A 17898-nucleotide genomic window follows, 5' to 3' on the forward strand; every position below is an offset into this window, starting at 1 on the left:
GAATACTTAAAACTGCAAACATAAGAAGAAAACACTTTAAAATGCATTCTAGGGCTGCCTTAATAATCTGGGACTGATAGTTAAAGTAAACAGAGGCAGAAAATCAGTGTTAAAAAGGAATATGAACGATTTTATATAATGTCCTGCTTAAGTATCATATCCAGGTCTTTGCAGAATCCCAAAACTTGAACAATTGGCCAGACAAATTAACAAACTTAAACAAATGGTCAATAGTTTCCTCTTGGAAGGTGGCAGCCCTAGCTCATGTTAGTCGTGTGATAATGGCTGGGGGAGGGGGGGTTCCTCGAGCAGGAGCCCCAATCCTTGTCAGGGTGAAGCATAAGCAAACCCCAACCTAACCTGTGCTCCTCCCTCTTGTAGCTAAGCACAGAGCTGTCAAGCTTAACTTACAGGCAATGTATGAAATGTTTATGCAGCACTTCAAACAGTAACACTGTGTGAAAACACCACAAAAGGAGTTGACACCAGTTTAGAAACATATAGTAAATTCTAATTAATAAAACAAGACCAAGATGACAACATTCCAATTAGTAGAACTAGAGTTATTCAGGTTCTTACATTTCAGCAAATATAGCTCTAAAAAGCACCAAGCGCCAATCGTGGATATCTGGTCGCACCGGAATGGGACAAAGTCACAAGTTCAAGCGACTGCGATGGAGCGCTGGCAGGCTACAGGGAACCAGTTATGCCTGCTGAAGGAGAGTACTTTAAAGTCCTGATTGCACGGCTTTGCGAGGCCTCTGCTGATGATTCTGCACAGGTTCTCGGGAGTGCTGAGCTGCTCTGCAAGGTCCTGCGTCGTTGTTGAGGATCCCGTTGACAAGGGCTTGCAATGCAAAGTCTGGTGTCGGGGATACATTGTGCAGTCAAGGCTATGGGTCGGTTGCAAGGAGCAGTGAGGTTGTGGTGCGAGAACCTGCGTTGTCATCGTCAAGGCTGCCATCGACAAGAGTTTTGTGATGCGAAGGCCTGCTTCGGAAACGTTTTTCACAGGTGGTGGTTCCGTTGTGGGCTGTGAGATCGATGAGGAGTTCTTTGTGTTTGTGAGAGCCCTTGCAGCACAGGTAATGCGTCAGTTCTGCTCGTGTTTGGCCCACAAAGCAGCAGGGATGAGTCAGCTCTGCTGGATACACAGATTGGATGGCAGAGCACCTTCAGGCCCACTTCCAACTGTCCAGCACTGGGCCAGTTGGCAGAGTTTGACCCAAAATTGAAAAGTTCAGGTGCTGGGTTTAAGGGTGTTGGAGCCTTCTGTCCCTGAGGCTCTAGCAATGAGGCCAATTAACTAGCCCATGAAGTCACTGTGGGGTTCTGGGTTCCACAGATGCAGGTCCAGTCCTTCTCAACCAGGCAAGAGGGAATTAGGTTAGCACAGCAGGACAGCATTCCTTCTGGTCAGCAGTCCAGCAGGGTGGCAGTCCTTTCTGCAGCACAGCAGTCCTGCTTCCTGGCAAAGTATCCACATGTCCAGAAGTGTACCAAAGAATTGGTATATGAGGTCCAATATGTATACCTGGGCCTTCCTTTGGAGTGGGCAAAGCTTCTAGAAGTTTCCCCTTGAGGTCCCCAGGCACCCTGTCTACCCTGTCCTGGCACCAGTGGGGGTATACAGACCTGTGTGTGGAGGCAGGACACAGCCTATTCAAGTGCCCAGCTCGGCTGCCCAGCTCGGCCCTTCCATCTTGCCATTGATTGCCCATTCAGGCCACACCTAAGCTCTCTATTGTGCTTGACTGTCTAAGCGGAATAGTCAAAGCTCTTCTGTCAGCTACTCCCAGTCATGTGACCCAGAAACAGACCGCAGGTACTAACAAGCTATGGCACGAAAATGCCAACTTACTAAGCTTTTTCAAAATTGTAATTTAAAATTCGACTTCGCCATGAGAGAGGATGTTTCAGTACAATGTCAAAGACACATAACATGAAGTGGTTACCTGCTCCCATTTGGAAATTTTCACTTTTTTAGTGTAACTCTGATTTTAGCCTATAGGAGAGGTAGTCCTGGCAGTAGTGGAAAACTAATTTAAGAGTTTTTTCACAACCAGGTTATGTGAAACTAAGAAGTACATGTCCCACTTTTTCAATACACTTCACCCTGTGCTCTAGGTTGTCCAAGGCCTACCCTAAGGGTGACTTACATGTATTTAATAAAAAAGGGCGGTTTAGACCTGGAAAAAGGTTTATTTTGCCAGGTGATCAAAATGGTAGTTTAAAACTCCCACACAGGCTGCAATGGCAGCCTTGAGACATGTTTAAAGGGCTACTTAAATGGGTGGCACAATCAGTGCTGCAGGCCTACTAGTAGCTTGTAATTTGCAGGCCCTGGGCACACATAGTTCCACTTTATTAGGGACGTACAAGTAAATTAAATATTCCAATTGGGTAAGCACCATTTTTACCAAGTTTTAGGGAGAGAGCACAAGCACTTTAGCACTGGTTAGCAGAGGTATGGTGCAAAGAGTTCTAAAGTCAGCAAAACAGGGGGTTGAAGGCAAAAAGGGGGAAAACTGTGCCAAGGATGCCAGGTGTAACACATGACAACAGCATGTTGCACAAATATATGACATTCTGTTTGCAGTGTATGAAGACTAGAATATGAGAAAGTGTGATGTTTCAGTTTTTATCTTAAATCTTATGTTGACTAAAGTGATGTTTTCATTTTTAGATTAATTTACAAAATGGCTGTTGTTGATCATTACAATCTGTGGGATTAGTGTCACCTTGTGAACAGTAGTGGAAAGTGTGCTAACTCTACATGTAAATAGCCTCTTATTCACATCTGAGTTGCTCTGTTATCCTAATATGTGGAAAGATTACAAAACAGGAAATTAATATGTTTCAGAATGGTTGTGAGCAGCCTCACTTGCGGCACGGACAGCAGGGTGGGAATTAGCATAACGGACGCTCAACTTTTTCAGTTATGGCCTCCCAGGCAGGATGCAGCTGGTTGCTCTGCTTCGGCAGTTGCAGTCTGGGGGTTGATTTGATGCAGGTTTTCGTCGTCAGCAGTTTCAGTCTCTTGCCCTGGTCAGGGTTTTTGCTTCATCTGGATTGATGATTCTTCTTCTGTGACAGCAGTGCAGTGGTATCACCAGTTCTTGGGGCACATGATCAGAGGTGCTGGACGACACAATGTTGCTTTCAGTTGACCCTCTTGGTACAGATCCCAATTGGAAATGCTTGGGGAGAACAGGAGACTCCTGCCGACAAGGGTCGACTCCTGGCTTTTCGCCAGTAAATTGATGATATTCCCTCACCTCTGGGAGACTGTCATGTAGACAACAGCTCTGGCCACCCAGCCGCTCTTTGCGTACTGTGCAGAGCACTCCCTTCATCATTCAAGAAGAATTTGGAAGCTCTTCACAGACAGAAAAAAGATTGGTCAAGTCAAAACCAAAACTTGAACAGTAGCACTATGTTAGCTGTGAAGCACATTTGGGTCACCCTTCTTGGTCACAGAACAGATTCTGAACCTCATGTTGCCATGAACAAGCCTGAGTCTCTGCACACTTCCTGCATTAGCATGGCTTCAGGACCAAGCTAAAGGTCAGGATACCACGTTCACATGCAGTCAGGCACTTTAGGCTGGGGTACACACCCATATATCAAGCAGGGAACATTCCCATTCCAACTGGAATTGCCTTAGGGTGTGATTTAGATCTTGGCAGGACTCTTGTCGTCCCTCCGCGGCATAGTATAATCAGCGGCATAGTATAATCATAAATTCTTCCCCTTAAAATACTCTCCAGGTGCCAGACTGGATCTAGAAACCTTTTTCCAGCAATGGTCCTGTATGCCCCAAGGTGGCATTGTGCTGCTCCGCCTCTGAGTGGAGTGGAACCATATATAAATGGCACGCCTGTACACTGACGTCAGTTCGTTTCATTGTTCACCCTCCGAATGTCCCCTCTTAAAACTACAGGTGTAAAACAATGGAGTGACTGTAGAAAACAGATGTCGGTCACAGATCCGCATGAGACTTGTCCCTGATGTTTTTGCTCTGGACTGCAAAGTGGGCATCTGAAGGGTTCAGCATGACTATGCCCTACCACTTCTTCTTGCTGTACAAAATCCCCTTACACCCAACCACCTTTCAAAGGTTGCAGTTACAGAAGCTGGAAGTGTCACTCTCCAAAGGTGCTATTGAGATGGTTCCAGACTCGGAGCAGCACGGCATCCCCTAAAGGCAAATTGCAGCATTGCTGGAAAAAGTTTCAAGGCCCGGTCTGCCACCTGTGGAGTATTCTAAGGCAGGGAATCTGCGGTTAGGTAGAGTAGCCACCAGAAAGAGTGTTAAACAAAGGTAAGTAATTTGTTTATCAGTAAAAATTAAATGCATTGCTTAAAATCGGAAGGCTGTCAGTGGCCTAGAAGACTACTATTTCCATTAACTGTCCAGAGAAGTTTTGCTAAGTAAAACATTGTGCCTCAATAGGTAGGTGGTTGATGTACATGTGATAATGGTGATATTTGTATGTATTGCAATATAACTGCTGTGTGCAAAAATCAATACTCATGTTTTACAACAACTTATTTTGAATCTGTAAGCTGTTCTTGTGACCTTTGTAAGGGAACCATGCCATACTATAAGCCCATATGGCAGCGGTTCCCAAACTGTGTGCCGTGGCTCCCTGGGAAGCTGCCAAACCTAGCCAGGGGAGCCGTGCACCAGGCACTTTAATGCATTTAATGCTGAATGGGCTGTTGGCTTTAGTTAAACTAATTAGACTTAAACACATGATGTTGATAATTTGTAAGTAACATGCCTAAAGTTGTAAACGTAGTACTTAATTGATGGAATGTCGAGGGAGATGACCTCCATATTTCACTGGATCCCTATGTTCCAACACTCCCAAAGTAAGCAGAAAATGCCTGATTTATTTTGTTAGACTCGTTAATAGTTTTGTTTTTTCCAATACATTTTACACCAATGCAAGTTATCAGGAAAGTACAGTTGTCATGTCAATTAAACACACTAAGTACTATTAAGTATTGACATTTGTACTTGAATCATAGGTACTTCCAGTACACATTTCATTCAGTACACACACACATCTAGACAGGCCTCCTCTCTCCTAGAGCACAGGGAAGTAAAACACCATATTTGGCATAATCCCAACATTTGGAAGCAAGAAAGAGGGATGTTTAAAAAAAAAAAGGAATTTATTTTACTTGCATTGATTTGGATGAAATTTCGTGAGGCACCCTGCTGAGACAGGTGTGTTGGCACGTTTGACATGGGTAGAAATGGAAGTGTTTGCAAATATTCTTCAAGCGCAGAAACACTTTGGCAATGGGCCCTACATGCACAGGGGTGCTATCTAGCAGTGTAAGTGAGATGAAAAAGTTTGAGAGTGTATTATAAAAAAGGCTTGGGCAAAGATGTGTAACAAGGAATATTTTACAAGAGGCGCTGCCTTAGCATTACGAAACAGCCTGCGTATATGATTATATTACCTTCGTCAGCTTCATCCCAATCATTTTCAGGAAGAAAAGTGCAAGTACACCCGAGGCCAGGCTTACACCACCCCACCGTCCCCCCAAAAATAACAGTGGGAAGCCATTGGCAATGGCCAATGTGTCAAGGGAACCGCGGGTCAAAAAAGTTTGGGAACAACTGCAATATGGCATTAGTGCCTTTAATTCTTCATAGAGAAAGAGTTCCCTCATTTGGGCCCTGGATTTCTATCATAAAGCCTTCGCTTCATGGTTATATTTAAATGTGTTAAATTCTACCCGACTGTTTAACTCAGTTTTATGTTGTGCAATCTTGGAAGGCATTGAGGACGAAAATATTCCAGAGAGATTTTCAATATTTTCCAAAGAGTAGCAAATCCAAAATCTTCAAAAACACCCCTCGTGCCTTCATACATCATTGAAAGGACCCCGTGCCTTTCTTCAGTTAAAATCTGAAACATTCAATAAGACTTTGGTGATAACACCATTACTTCCTCTTTTCCTCCGATTTTCCCACCTTCTATAGAAGTAGTGCTCATGGCATTGAAACCTTCGTAAGAAGTTGAGTCATTGAATCTGAAAGAGACACGTTAGTATTAGATTCCTTACCTTAGAATATCCCCAGGCGTCAGACTGGATCCGGAAATTTTTGCGTAGCAGTACCCTTGCGCGTCGGTAGGCGTCGTCTGCGGCTCCGCGTCCGTCGTCGGCGTCGTGGGCGCCGTGATGACGTCGTCGGAGTACTTAGACGCCGCCTCCGCGTGCTGACGTCAGTTCTTCTTTTTTCCGCGGCAGCAAGCGCAGATCTGGAAAAAGCAGTAACCCTAGTCAATTTTTGACTAACTTTTTGATCATTTTTTGATTGTTGTCGAAGTCTCTCGACTCCGACACGGTGCCGTAGGGATGCCCGGCTTCAAGCACTGTGACGATTGCGACCGCCTGATGTCGGTCACGGATCCTCACCGCGTGTGTTTGTCTTGTCTCGGCGTCGACCACGACGACAAGGCCTGCTCCGACTGCCGGGCCCTCTCTTCGAAAGCCAGGCGGGAGCGGTCCCGCAGGCGACTCGAACTCCGGCAGTCGGTCCCGCGCCGCGAGAGGTCCCGGTCCCACGGGAGGTCGAGGGACAGGTCACGGGCCCGGAGCCACCACAGCTCCGAGAGTAGGCCGCACTCCTCCGGGTCGAAGTCGTCGACAGGTAAGAGGCACAAGAAGTCCAAGCGGCATCATCGCTCTTCGGACTCCCCCCGACGCTCGCGCGATGCGGCCGGGGGTTCGGGTGACACCACCCACGCGGCTCCGTTGGAGTCGCGGGCGCCGCGTTCAGCTCCACACCCTCCGGTCCCTGGGCTAAACGCGACGCAGGAGGAGATCGAGCGCTTCCTCATGGCCGTGAGGAAACTCTCTCCTCCGGCGGGCTCCGCGGCGCCTTCGGGCCCAGCGGACCCGTCTGGGGCCCCTAGCGGGTCGGCGGCTCCGGCCCGACGCCGTCGGGTGCTTCGGCCCCGACGCCGCCGGCGCCTTCGGGCCCGGCGCCGCAGGTCCCCACTATCCCGACGCCGCCGGCGCCGAGGTGCTCAGTTGGTCCGGCGCCGCCGGCGCCTTCGGGCCCGACGCCGCTGGACCTCCTTCGGGATCTGGTTCGTTGCCGGTGGATCTTACGACCTCCCCGGCGTCGGACCCTCAGGTGTCGCCTCCGGCGCCGTCCTCGGGCGACGCCGTCCCCGGTTCCACCTTCGTTCCTGTTCAGTCGTCTGGCCGGCCCCGATGGGCGCCGCTCCAGACGCCGCTTGGTGATTTTCACTTTTATGAACAGGCCCCATTGGTTGAGAACCCTGAGTTTCAGGAGATGGGTGATGAAGAGGACTGGGAGGGGTCTGAGGACCCTCTGACCAGGGAGTGTCAGTCTCATGCGGACTGGGCAGGAGACCTTGGGGAAGCCAGTGGCCTGGACACTTCTCCAGACACTGGTCTTGTCTCCCCTGCTACCGTGGCTTCGGAGGAGGGGGCAACCTACAGTGTGGTGCTGATGAGGGCTGCCAAGGCCTTGGGCCTTGAGCTCCCCGTCGCGGCCGTGAGGACTAATCTCCTCACTGAGGTCCTTAAACCGCAGTCAAGCTCGGCCGAGCCTCTGCTGCCCTTTAATGAGGCCTGGACCGACGTTCTTCTGGGCACTTGGTCCAAGCTCGCTACGGGTTCGCCCGTAGATAGGAACGTGGCCAGGCGCCACCGCCCAGCCCCGGGCGACCCATATTTCCTGTCCACCCACCCCACCCCGAGAGTCTGGTCATCCAGGCCTCTAATTCCCAGACCGCATTCCCGTCCGCCCCGCCGGACAAGGAATCCAAGAGGTATGAGCAGTATGGAAAGAAGATATTCTCATCCCTTAGTCTGGGCCTGCGGTCTTCCAACACCGCATGCCTCTTGGGCCGCTACACCCACTCCTTGTGGGATACGGTCGCGGATGTGCTGCCAGAGTGCCCGTTGGAGGTACGGGCCAAACTCGGCCAAGCCCTTGTGGAGGGCCGGGACGCAGCCAAGTATTCCATTAGGTGTGGGCTGGATACCACCGACTCGCTAGGCAGAGCGATGGCAACGACGGTGGCGGTCAGACGCCACGCCACGCCTGGCTGAGGTCCGCCAACTTTTCGACAGATGTCCAGAACACACTCATGGACATGCCGTTCGATGGCCGTCGCCTCTTTGGCGACAAAGCAGACCATGCGCTCGAGCGCTTTAAGGACTCCAGGGCTACGGCCAAGTCCTTGGGCCTCTCGGCCCCGCACCAGCAATCGGCTGCTTATCACTCCTTTCGTGGCCACGGAAGGGGTGCACCCACACGTGCCGCTAGCCACGCTCCGCAGGGCAATACCCAACGCGGTGGCGGCCGTGGTAACCGCCGTCCGGGCGGTAGGGGTCAGAGGCGAGGTCAGTCCACACCTTCCCCCGCAGCATCTGCCTCAAAACCCTCCTAGTCCGTGCTTTCAGGCCCATGTGATGCCAGTGGAGGGCAGAGTTCGCCATCACCACCTCCACTGGCGCACTGTCACTTCGGACAGGTGGGTGCTGCAGATCGTCCGAAGGGGCTACTCCCTCCCCTTCGAGGCGACTCCTCCAGCCATGCCACCGCAGAACCACCGTGTATCGGGGGATCACTTGCGACTTCTGCAGGAGGAAGTTACGGCCCTCTTGGCCAAGGGGCCATCGAGCGCGTTCCTGGGCCAGAAGTAGGGTGTGGTTGCTACTCCCATTACTTTCTGGTACCCAAGAAGGGCAAGGGGGGCCTACGCCCTATCTTGGATCTACGGAACGTCAACGGCTTCCTCCGGAAGGAGAAGTTCAAAATGCTGACACTGGCTCAGGTCTCGGCTGCCCTGGACCCAGGAGACTGGATGGTAGCGTTGGACTTGCAGGACGCTTATTTCCACATTCCCGTCCTGCCGGCCCACCGGCGCTACCTGCGGTTCATGGTTGGCCACGAGCACTTTCAGTTTACCGTGCTCCCCTTCGGCCTTACCAGCGCCCCACGGGTGTTCACAAAGGTGATGGCGGTGGTCGCAGCTCATCTGCGCAGGTTAGGGGTTTCAGTCTTCCCCTACCTCGACGACTGGCTGTTGAAGGCGAGCTCGCTCCAGACAGTCGTCAGCCACCTCCAGACTACGGCAGACCTCCTGCACCAGCTGGGGTTCTCCATCAATGTGCCGAAGTCACACCTGTGTCCCTCTCAGAAGCTCCTCTTCATCGGAGCGGTTCTGGACTCGGCGCAGTTTCGGGTTTATCCTCCCGAACAGCGGGTCCGGGATATTCAGGCTCTGATTCCCATCTTTCAGCCGTTATCCCGGGTCTCGGTCAGGTTGACGCTGCGGCTTCTGGGGCTGATGGCCTCCTGCATCCTACTGGTGCATCACGCCCGGTGGCGGATGCGGGCTCTGCAGTGGGACCTGAAGTTTCAGTGGGCCCAGCATCAGGGCAACCTGTCCGACCACGTCCTGATCTCGGAGGACACTGCGGGACAGCTGCAGTGGTGGCTCACGGACCGCGATTGGGTCAGTGGCAGATCCCTCTCCCTTCCCCAACCGGAGCACGTAGTTGTGACGGACGTGTCCCTCCAGGGCTGGGGAGGCCACATGGGAGGGGCGGAGATCAGAGGCCTCTGGTCTCCGGCGGAGGCCCGGCTCCACATCAACCTGTTGGAGTTACGGGCGATTCGTCTAGCACTGAAGGCATTCCTCCCCTCTGTCTCGGGGGTGTGTAGTGCACGTGTTCACGGACAACACCACCACCATGTGGTACTGCAACAAACAGGGCGGTGTGGGGTCGTGGACCCTTTGCCAGGAGGCTCTGCGCCTCTGGCAATGGCTGGAACGCCAGGGCGTGACCCTGGTGGCTCAACACCTGGCAGGTTCTCTGAACGCCAGGGCGGACGAGCTCAGCCGTCGGTGCATGATGGATCACGAATGACGTCTGAACTCGGACGTGGCGCACGGCCTCTTTCGGCAATGGGGAGAGCCTTGGTTAGATCTATTCGCCACCGAAGAGAACGCGCAATGTCATCTGTTCTGCGCGTTGGAATTTCCAAGGCGGCACTCGCTCGGAGACGCTTTTCGTCGCGAGTGGAGTTGCGGTCTGTTGTACGCCTTTCCGCCTATACCACTTCTGCCCAGAGTGCTGAAGAAGATCAAGCGCGACCGGGCCCAAGTCATCCTTGTGGCTCCGGACTGGGCGAGAAGGTACTGGTATACAGAGCTACTCAGTATGTCAGTCGATCCCCCGGTTCGTCTGCCTCTTCAGGAGGACCTTCTGTCGCAGCAGCAGGGGATGGTCCTCCACCCGAACCTGTCCAGTCTCCACCTCCATGCTTGGAGATTGAGCGGCGACAGTTGAGGCCATTTGACTTGCCTCCTGAAGTCTGTAACGTCATTCTGGCAGCCAGGCGTCCCTCCACAAAGTCAGTATACGCCTGCAGGTGGAACAGATTTGTGGCATGGTGCACAGCAAAGGCTGTGGATCCTCTTGCTGCCCCTCTTTCTGAGGTTCTTCTCTTCCTTCTTTCTCTTGCCCAGCAGGGCTCTGCTCTGGGCACTATTAAGGGCTACCTTTCTGCCCTTTCAGCCTTTTTCAGGCTACCTGATCAGCCTTCCTTGTTCAAGTCCCCTATTGTAAATCGATTTCTTAAGGGCATCACACACACGTTTCCTCCTGTTCCGTTTGTGATGCCTCAGTGGGACTTGAACCTGGTTCTTACATTTCTGATGTGCGCTCCCTTTGAGCCACTTCACAACTGTCCTCTTCGCCTTCTGACTTTGAAGACTGCTTTCCTGGTTGCCATCACCTCGGCCAGGAGAGTGAGTGAGCTCCAGGCCCTTTCTTGTACTCCACCTTTCCTTTCTGTCCATCCGGACAAAGTGGTGCTACGTACCAAACCTTCTTTCCTGCCCAAGGTTGTCACGGCCTTCCACATCGGGCAGTCTATCACCTTGCCGACCTTCTTTCCGCCACCGCATCCCTCTAAAGAGGAAGAGCGGCTCCACCGTCTGGACCCAAAACGTGCGCTCTCATTTTATTTGGATCGCACAAGCCAGTTCCGGGTGGATGACCAACTCTTTGTTGGTTACGTGGGCGCTAAGAAGGGGAAAGCGGTGCACAAGAGGACCATCTCCCGGTGGATCATCTTGTTTATTCAGGCATGCTACTCCTTGGCTAGGAAGGAGCCCCCTGCTGGATTGCGGGCTCATTCTACCCGAGCCACGGCAACTACCACTGCCCTGGGCAGGGGTGTGCCCTTACAAGACATCTGTCAGGCAGCTACGTGGGCATCGCTGCACACATTTGCAAGACACTACTGCCTGGACAGCCAAGTCCGGAGGGATGGCTTCTTTGGCCGTTCCGTCCTCCAGGACTTTCTGGTGTGATTATTGGTTCGCAGACCCACCACCGGGGTTGGTATTGCTGGGGTATCTATTCTAAGGTAAGGAATCTAATACTAACGTGTCTCTTTCAGATGCACAAGTTACTACTTGTGTAACGATATATCTGTAAGAGACATTAGTTAGTATTAGATTCCTTACTGACCCACCCATCCTCCCCGTTCTGCGAACCAATATCTAGGGTTAGGGTTATCCCCTTTCAGGGCCCTAGTTTCAATGGCACCAGTGTTGGTTTTTAACATGGCTCTGCGATTCTGGCGCGGAAAAGCTGTGTCTAAGAACTGACGTCAGCACGCGGAGGCGGCGTCTAAGTACTCCGACGACGTCATCACGGCGCCGACGACGGACGCGGAGCCGCAGACGACGCCTACCGACGCGTAAGGGTACTGCTACGCAAAAATTTACGGATCCAGTCTGACGCCTGGGGATATTCTAAGGTAAGGAATCTAATACTAACTAATGTCTCTTACAGATATATCGTTACACAAGTAGTAACTTGTGCGTCTCTCTATAAAGAATAAAACTTCAAACATTCCTGCAGAACTACTGCACTGTGGCATGCATGAAACAACTTTTCATAACTGTTGTCCTGGTCCTCACTTATGTGAATAAAGTATTGCTTTTCAGAAGGTTTCATCCCCAAGCCACACAATCAAGCTAGTATTACACCATTTTTAAAGACTGTGCCAGGCGCCTCACAGAATATGGCACTTTTTTTTCTTCACAGTTTCTAATCAAGACACTATTTCAATTCATTTTGAAAATAAAAAAGCTATTCAGTATTATACGTACCAATGCATTGACCAAACTCAAAACATCAATACAATTCATAAGAGAAGTCATAATTGAGTGCAAAATCAGATTTGAAGTAGAAAAGTGCCTCTAGGTTTCCCAGAAATAGACCTTTTTTTGACCCAGGCAGCAGGTACATCTAAAAAGTGATGTCCTTCCACCCATACCCAATACCACTTTCTCTTCCCTCTTTTCTGTGACCCAAAATGCCCGTCTCCAACCCCCTACAAGTAGGCACCTCTGTGATTTCCACGTCCTTTGCAAAAGTGCCTCCACAGTGATGGATGCAGGACAGACGGCGGCGCTGGTATTATTAGATCTAAGCGCCGCCTTTGATACTGTCTCTCATTCCATCCTGTTGCATCGCCTGGAGGAGATTGGGGTGGGCGGGTCTGCCCTCCAGTGGTTCCGGTCCTTCCTCGATGGTCGCTTCTTCAGCGTTGCGGTGCCACCGTTCCAGTCCAAGTTCCATCCTCTGAAACAGGGAGTGCCGCAGGGATCCTCGCTGAGTCCCACGTTGTTCAATCTATACGTGAGACCGCTGGCTGAGGTGGTCAGGCAGTGGGGCATGACCATGGTGTCATATGCCGATGACACCCAGCTAGCGGTTACGATCAGCGGGGATGCGGACCAAGATGCTCCCAGGTTTCAGAGTGGACTCAGGGCGGTGGCAAGCTGGATGAAGGCCAACTGTCTCCAGCTCAACGCGAAGAAGACCGAGATCATGATTGTCGGTAGAAGGGCGGATCTCTGGGGGGACAGGTGGTGGCCTTCGGAGCTTGGGTCGGCCCCTCTTCCGGTGACGGAATTAAAAAACCTGGGAGTGTGGATGGATCCCACTCTCAGTTTTGTGGGGCACACGAAGAAAACGGCCACCTGTTGTTTTGGAATCCTCCGGGCTCTGCGACCAGTCCTGAAGTTCTTCGACACCCGGCAGTTGGTAATACAGGCGACTGTTATATCGCGCCTGGATTATGCCAGCTCTCTCCTGGTGGGGGCTAACCTGGCTGAAGTCACCCGCCTCCAACGTGTGCAGAATGCTGCCGCTAGAGCAATCGTTGGTCTTCCTAGATCCTGCCCTGTTTCCAGTACTTTGAAAGCATTGCACTGGCTGCCAGTTAGGGCCAGAATTCAATTTAAGGTACTGTGCCTGGCCTTTAAGATTCTAAAGGGTACGGCCCCTCAAATTCTTACGGACCTCCTGTCCTGGTATGTCCCCACTCGGCCTTTGAGATCTTTGGGCCAAGCTCTTACTATCATCCCTCGATATAAGTTGTGCCGTGTTGGTGGTCGTTCCTTCGGGTCAAAGCAGCCGAACTGTGGAACTCCCTCCCGGTGGAGATTCGGCTGTTGGATGATCTTTTCTCCTTCCGTAAGGCTATTAAAACCTTCTTATTTTAACTTGGTTCCTTTTCTTTAGCTGTTGTGTTTCCTGTGGCTGTTGCGTGTTACCTTGCCATGCGCCAGGACGCCCCTTAGCTGGGGCAGCTGTGCGCAGTACAAATTCACGTAACATAACATAACATAACACCAGTACTTAATTTGTAAACGAAATAAATGCCTGGACTGTTGTCAGTATTCCATTGCAGCTTCCACCACACATTGCCCCTGCTATGTTGCCAATGAGAGTAACAACACAACTACTAACCAACACACTCCTGCAGCAGTGACTATTTGGACTATTTCAGGCCCCCATATCTTTAGGAATGGCTAGGGTGGCAGGTAATAGTCATTTTAATGTATATTGAATTAATAAATAACTGTTGTGGCCCTAAATTAGTCAGACAGCTCCACCTTATGGCAGAGTGTCACAATCACTGGTGTTCACAATTAATTGCCAGTGCTGAGCACCGTAAACCACTGACTCAAATTAAGCACTGCTCTACACCCTTCACTGTTCAAGTGTGGTGACCCAGTACCATGCCTCCAGTCTCACCACACCCCCACAAAACAGAGATCCATGCCAAAACAGAACAGTGCTACCTACCTCAAAGTACTATGCTCTATACCATAAATAATCCCTTCCTCCCCACCTTCCTTCTCTGTCAGAGACCCAAGAAAAAAGGTTTTAAAGCACCGAAAGCCTTTTAATAACATTCAGATCTAAATTAGTTGTTGCCTCCTTGTATCTTCAAAGCATTTTAAACAATTAGATATCATTAAATATATTTAGGCTATCCCGTTTTAGGTTTAAACCTAAAATAACTGATAAAACCCCACCAAAAGGGAAATAGCCCTTATCAGTGTAAACACATAAACACTGTAAAAACACCTGCACAACAACAAACTAAATGACATTCAAACAAAAGAAAAGGAGAGTGAAAGTAATTTTTATTTCTTCCTGAAGGGGCCCACAATATAACATTGTTATGCAAGGTAGCAGCAAGAAAGACTGGGCTTACATTCTGCTTGAGTTTTGCTGCTTGGGATGTCACTAAAATATAGTTCCTTTCTTTTGCTTTTTCATTTTTATGGTCTTTGATCTAAAAAATGCAGGGGTTAGAAGCATGTTTTAGGTCTTATTTAATTATTTCATAAACTGTAGAGACTTCGGAAATATCAAAATCCTATTTGATCTTTTGGCTACGTTCGATTCTTTCACTAAATGGCTGGTTTCATAAGAATATTTCCCAATACGTACGCTCACATTTACCCACAGAGAATGGGTGAAACCCTTTGATACATCAGCTCTCTTAAGTAGTGAGTCAGTATTGATAGTAGGTGAGTTGCCTAACACCCTAGGCTTTAAACATTCAATGCTAGTTGTGTGACAGGTATATGTGAAAGCAGTGCTGTCAATAAGCATCTGGGATCGTGGTGAAACCAGTCTTCTGGAAAACATGGAATGCAGTATCAATCGGAATGCTTTCGCAAAAAAGTTCATAGCAAGTTCAACAAAGATAGGAGTGTTGTTTGTATTTGTGGTTATTCAGCTACTTATATGAAAACATTTTGTGATTAATTGTTAAAAATTGATACCTGAGCTGGAGTGTCATCCTGTAAGAAATCCTTTCCACTTGTTGGTATGCAGAAAGAATCTTTAAAAGTTAATGTAGAATGCTATTAACTTTGTAGTCCATTCTAGTAATCCCAACTGTCATTTAGCCTGTGGTTCTCAGTCCTAGAAGCCGTGAATGCAATAGTATCCATGTGGCAACAGTTTACAGACTTTTTGCTTAGTGATGATGGCAAATGCAAAAGATGTGAGGATCCTCGGTCGCATATTGATAGTGATGTGAAAAAAAGTACACTCTACTGCATTCTTAGATAATTACGGGAAAACATGACTGCTATAGTGGACATAATTAAAAAAAACTAGAGTCTAAAAACACCATTGCCTATCAAGAAATCTGCGTTACTTGGTGTAGATGTGAAACATTTCCTTGAGAGTAGGCTGAGCGACACTTTACGAGACTTTGGCACTGCAACATGTTCCATGCTAGAATGCTTGCCACTTGGAAAGCAAAGAAATGTTGATGAGCAATTCAGGAAATTTTATTTAACAATGCATGAGAAACGCCCTGCAATGATGCATAGAAATGTCTTTCCACAAACCATGGCATTTGAAGTTAATTAAGCCTCACGTGGTACTCTGCACAAGTACTAGATCCCTGCCGTAAAGGAGAATTTTCTCAGAACTTTGAAAAGTACTGTTTCATTTTTGACCGCTTCAATAACTCTGAAGGCATATGCGCACTGTTCAACTGTTGCTGAACCTGTCCTAGAGAATCGCAATCTTCAGGTGCTTCAGATGGAGAGTATTGTCAGTGGCCAGAGTTAGCAAATTGGTACTCCCTGTTTTAGCATTGCCCGTCTCAAGTGCTAATGCTGAAAGGGCCTTTTCGAAGATAAAAGTTTACATGGGAAGGAGAGTGTGAGCGCGCATGACCAAAGACTCACAGTAGAAGTACTCTATGGTATACTACAATAAGTTTGATTTGTAAATTATCCTATAGTAGGGGGTAGACTTCACAGTATAGAAAAACAAATCTGGGAGTTTTTCACAAGCAAGACATGTAAAACGTAAAAGTACATGTCCAACATTTTAATTGCACAGCACCCTGCCCTAGAGGCTACCCACGGCTTACCTTAGGGCTGACATATGTAAGAAAATGGGAGTTTGAGATTTGGCAAAGGAGTTTAAATGGCAAGTGGACCTGGCGGTGTAACACTGCATTTAGGATTCAATGGCAGGCCTGGGATATGTTTTAGAGTCCTTCTTAGGTGTGTGGCACAATATGTTCTGCAGGCCCACTGTTTGCATTTCATTTACAAGCCATGGGTAAACGGTATACTCCTCTGCAAGGGACTCATAAGTAAATTAAATATGCTAATTCTGTATATGCCAATCAAACCATGTTTAGGGCAATAAACACAAGCACTTTAGCATTTGTAGAAGTGGTAAAGTGCACAGAGTTCTAAGGCCAGCAGAAGCATAAACCCTGCAAAATTGGAGGCAAGCAGGCAAAACGTTTGGGGGAAGACCATCCTTAGGCTGACCTGTGTAACAGTTTACTATAACTTTTATTGGTTAAGATGCAAGCACTTTTCTTGTGTACACTCCCACTAGTCTCAGATTTGACCTCCTGAGGTGATCCACCTTATCCTCCAACTGGGACTTCATGATCTTTTGTATGAGAAGTATTGGCAAACTTACATTCACCCCGAGTGTTTTTCTAAAATATACACCTGTGTTTTCACTTTTTGCGATTGGACAGAGCAAGTATATATCTTCCTCTAAATCTCGTCCATTTTGCTACTCGGGGAAGAAGCAAAAGAAATTTGAGTCTGTTTCATCTCCTGTATTACCCCAAGTATAGCAGTAAGCACTGATTCCATTTAAATGCTAGAGCTGTGGACTGTTACATGAGCAATTATCTCTCCTGGGTCCAATGCTGTGACACCCGGATTAGGCACAGATGTGTAAGAATTCGGGCTATTTGAGATGTTTGAGACATTTGGGTATCTGAATTGCTGATATTGCTTTAACCATTGAGTATTGTACATGGCTTTTGGCCAGGTTGGTTCTTATTACACTAGAGTTCTTCCTTGAGTCCGTTGGTTGTAGGGTGATGGGAGCTCCCATATTGTCGTCCCCTCTTATGCTCTTATTCTGAGTTCCTTGTCCATGAGAATGTGGCCCTTAACCAGCAAGCAGGTTTACAGGTTTTGGCCTGCCTCCCCACTTTTGCTTACCTTATTGCTGAAGACATAATAGACCTTGACTTCCAATCCTTCTGTTCCACTTTGCAGGCTTCTCCTTCTGTTTCACTTTACAGGCTTAATGATTGAGTCTGATCCAGCCTGACTGGTGTGCCCTCTGCTGATGACCCTTGCACCACTGTATCTTCTTCAACAGGTCACTCACTTAACTCTGCGGACTTTCATGTGCAAAGGTTTCCCAGACCCGGGAGGAGACCGTCTCCAGTCCTGGAGGAGACCTCACAAGTTGATACTAGCTGCTTTTATCTGTCATTGTTAGTACCGAATCAACACACTTGGATTCGACCTCCCTGCTCCCAGTCCCTCAGAGGGAGGTATATTAGCTCTCTCCAGAGGGCCCAATGATATCTTCTTAGCTGGAAGTGATTTCCAGTTTTGTTCCTCTGGTATAACCTGGGCCTTTCCTTGGTAGCGGGAAGTCCTTCTTACTCTTCTATATTTGCGGCTCATATATTGTTCTTAAATAGCCAAGAAATCC

The 17898-nt window shown here is 48.9% G+C and overlaps 1 protein-coding gene across 7 annotated transcripts in view; it reads left to right on the forward strand.

Annotated features, from left to right (window-relative positions):
- FAM149B1 (family with sequence similarity 149 member B1) overlaps positions 1-17898 on the forward strand; it is a 635963-nt gene that overhangs the window by 543111 nt on the left and 74954 nt on the right. The window lies entirely within an intron of this gene.

The sequence above is a fragment of the Lissotriton helveticus genome, chromosome 5_1, assembly GCF_964261635.1.
Source record: "Lissotriton helveticus chromosome 5_1, aLisHel1.1, whole genome shotgun sequence".
Lineage (NCBI taxonomy): Eukaryota > Metazoa > Chordata > Amphibia > Caudata > Salamandridae > Lissotriton > Lissotriton helveticus.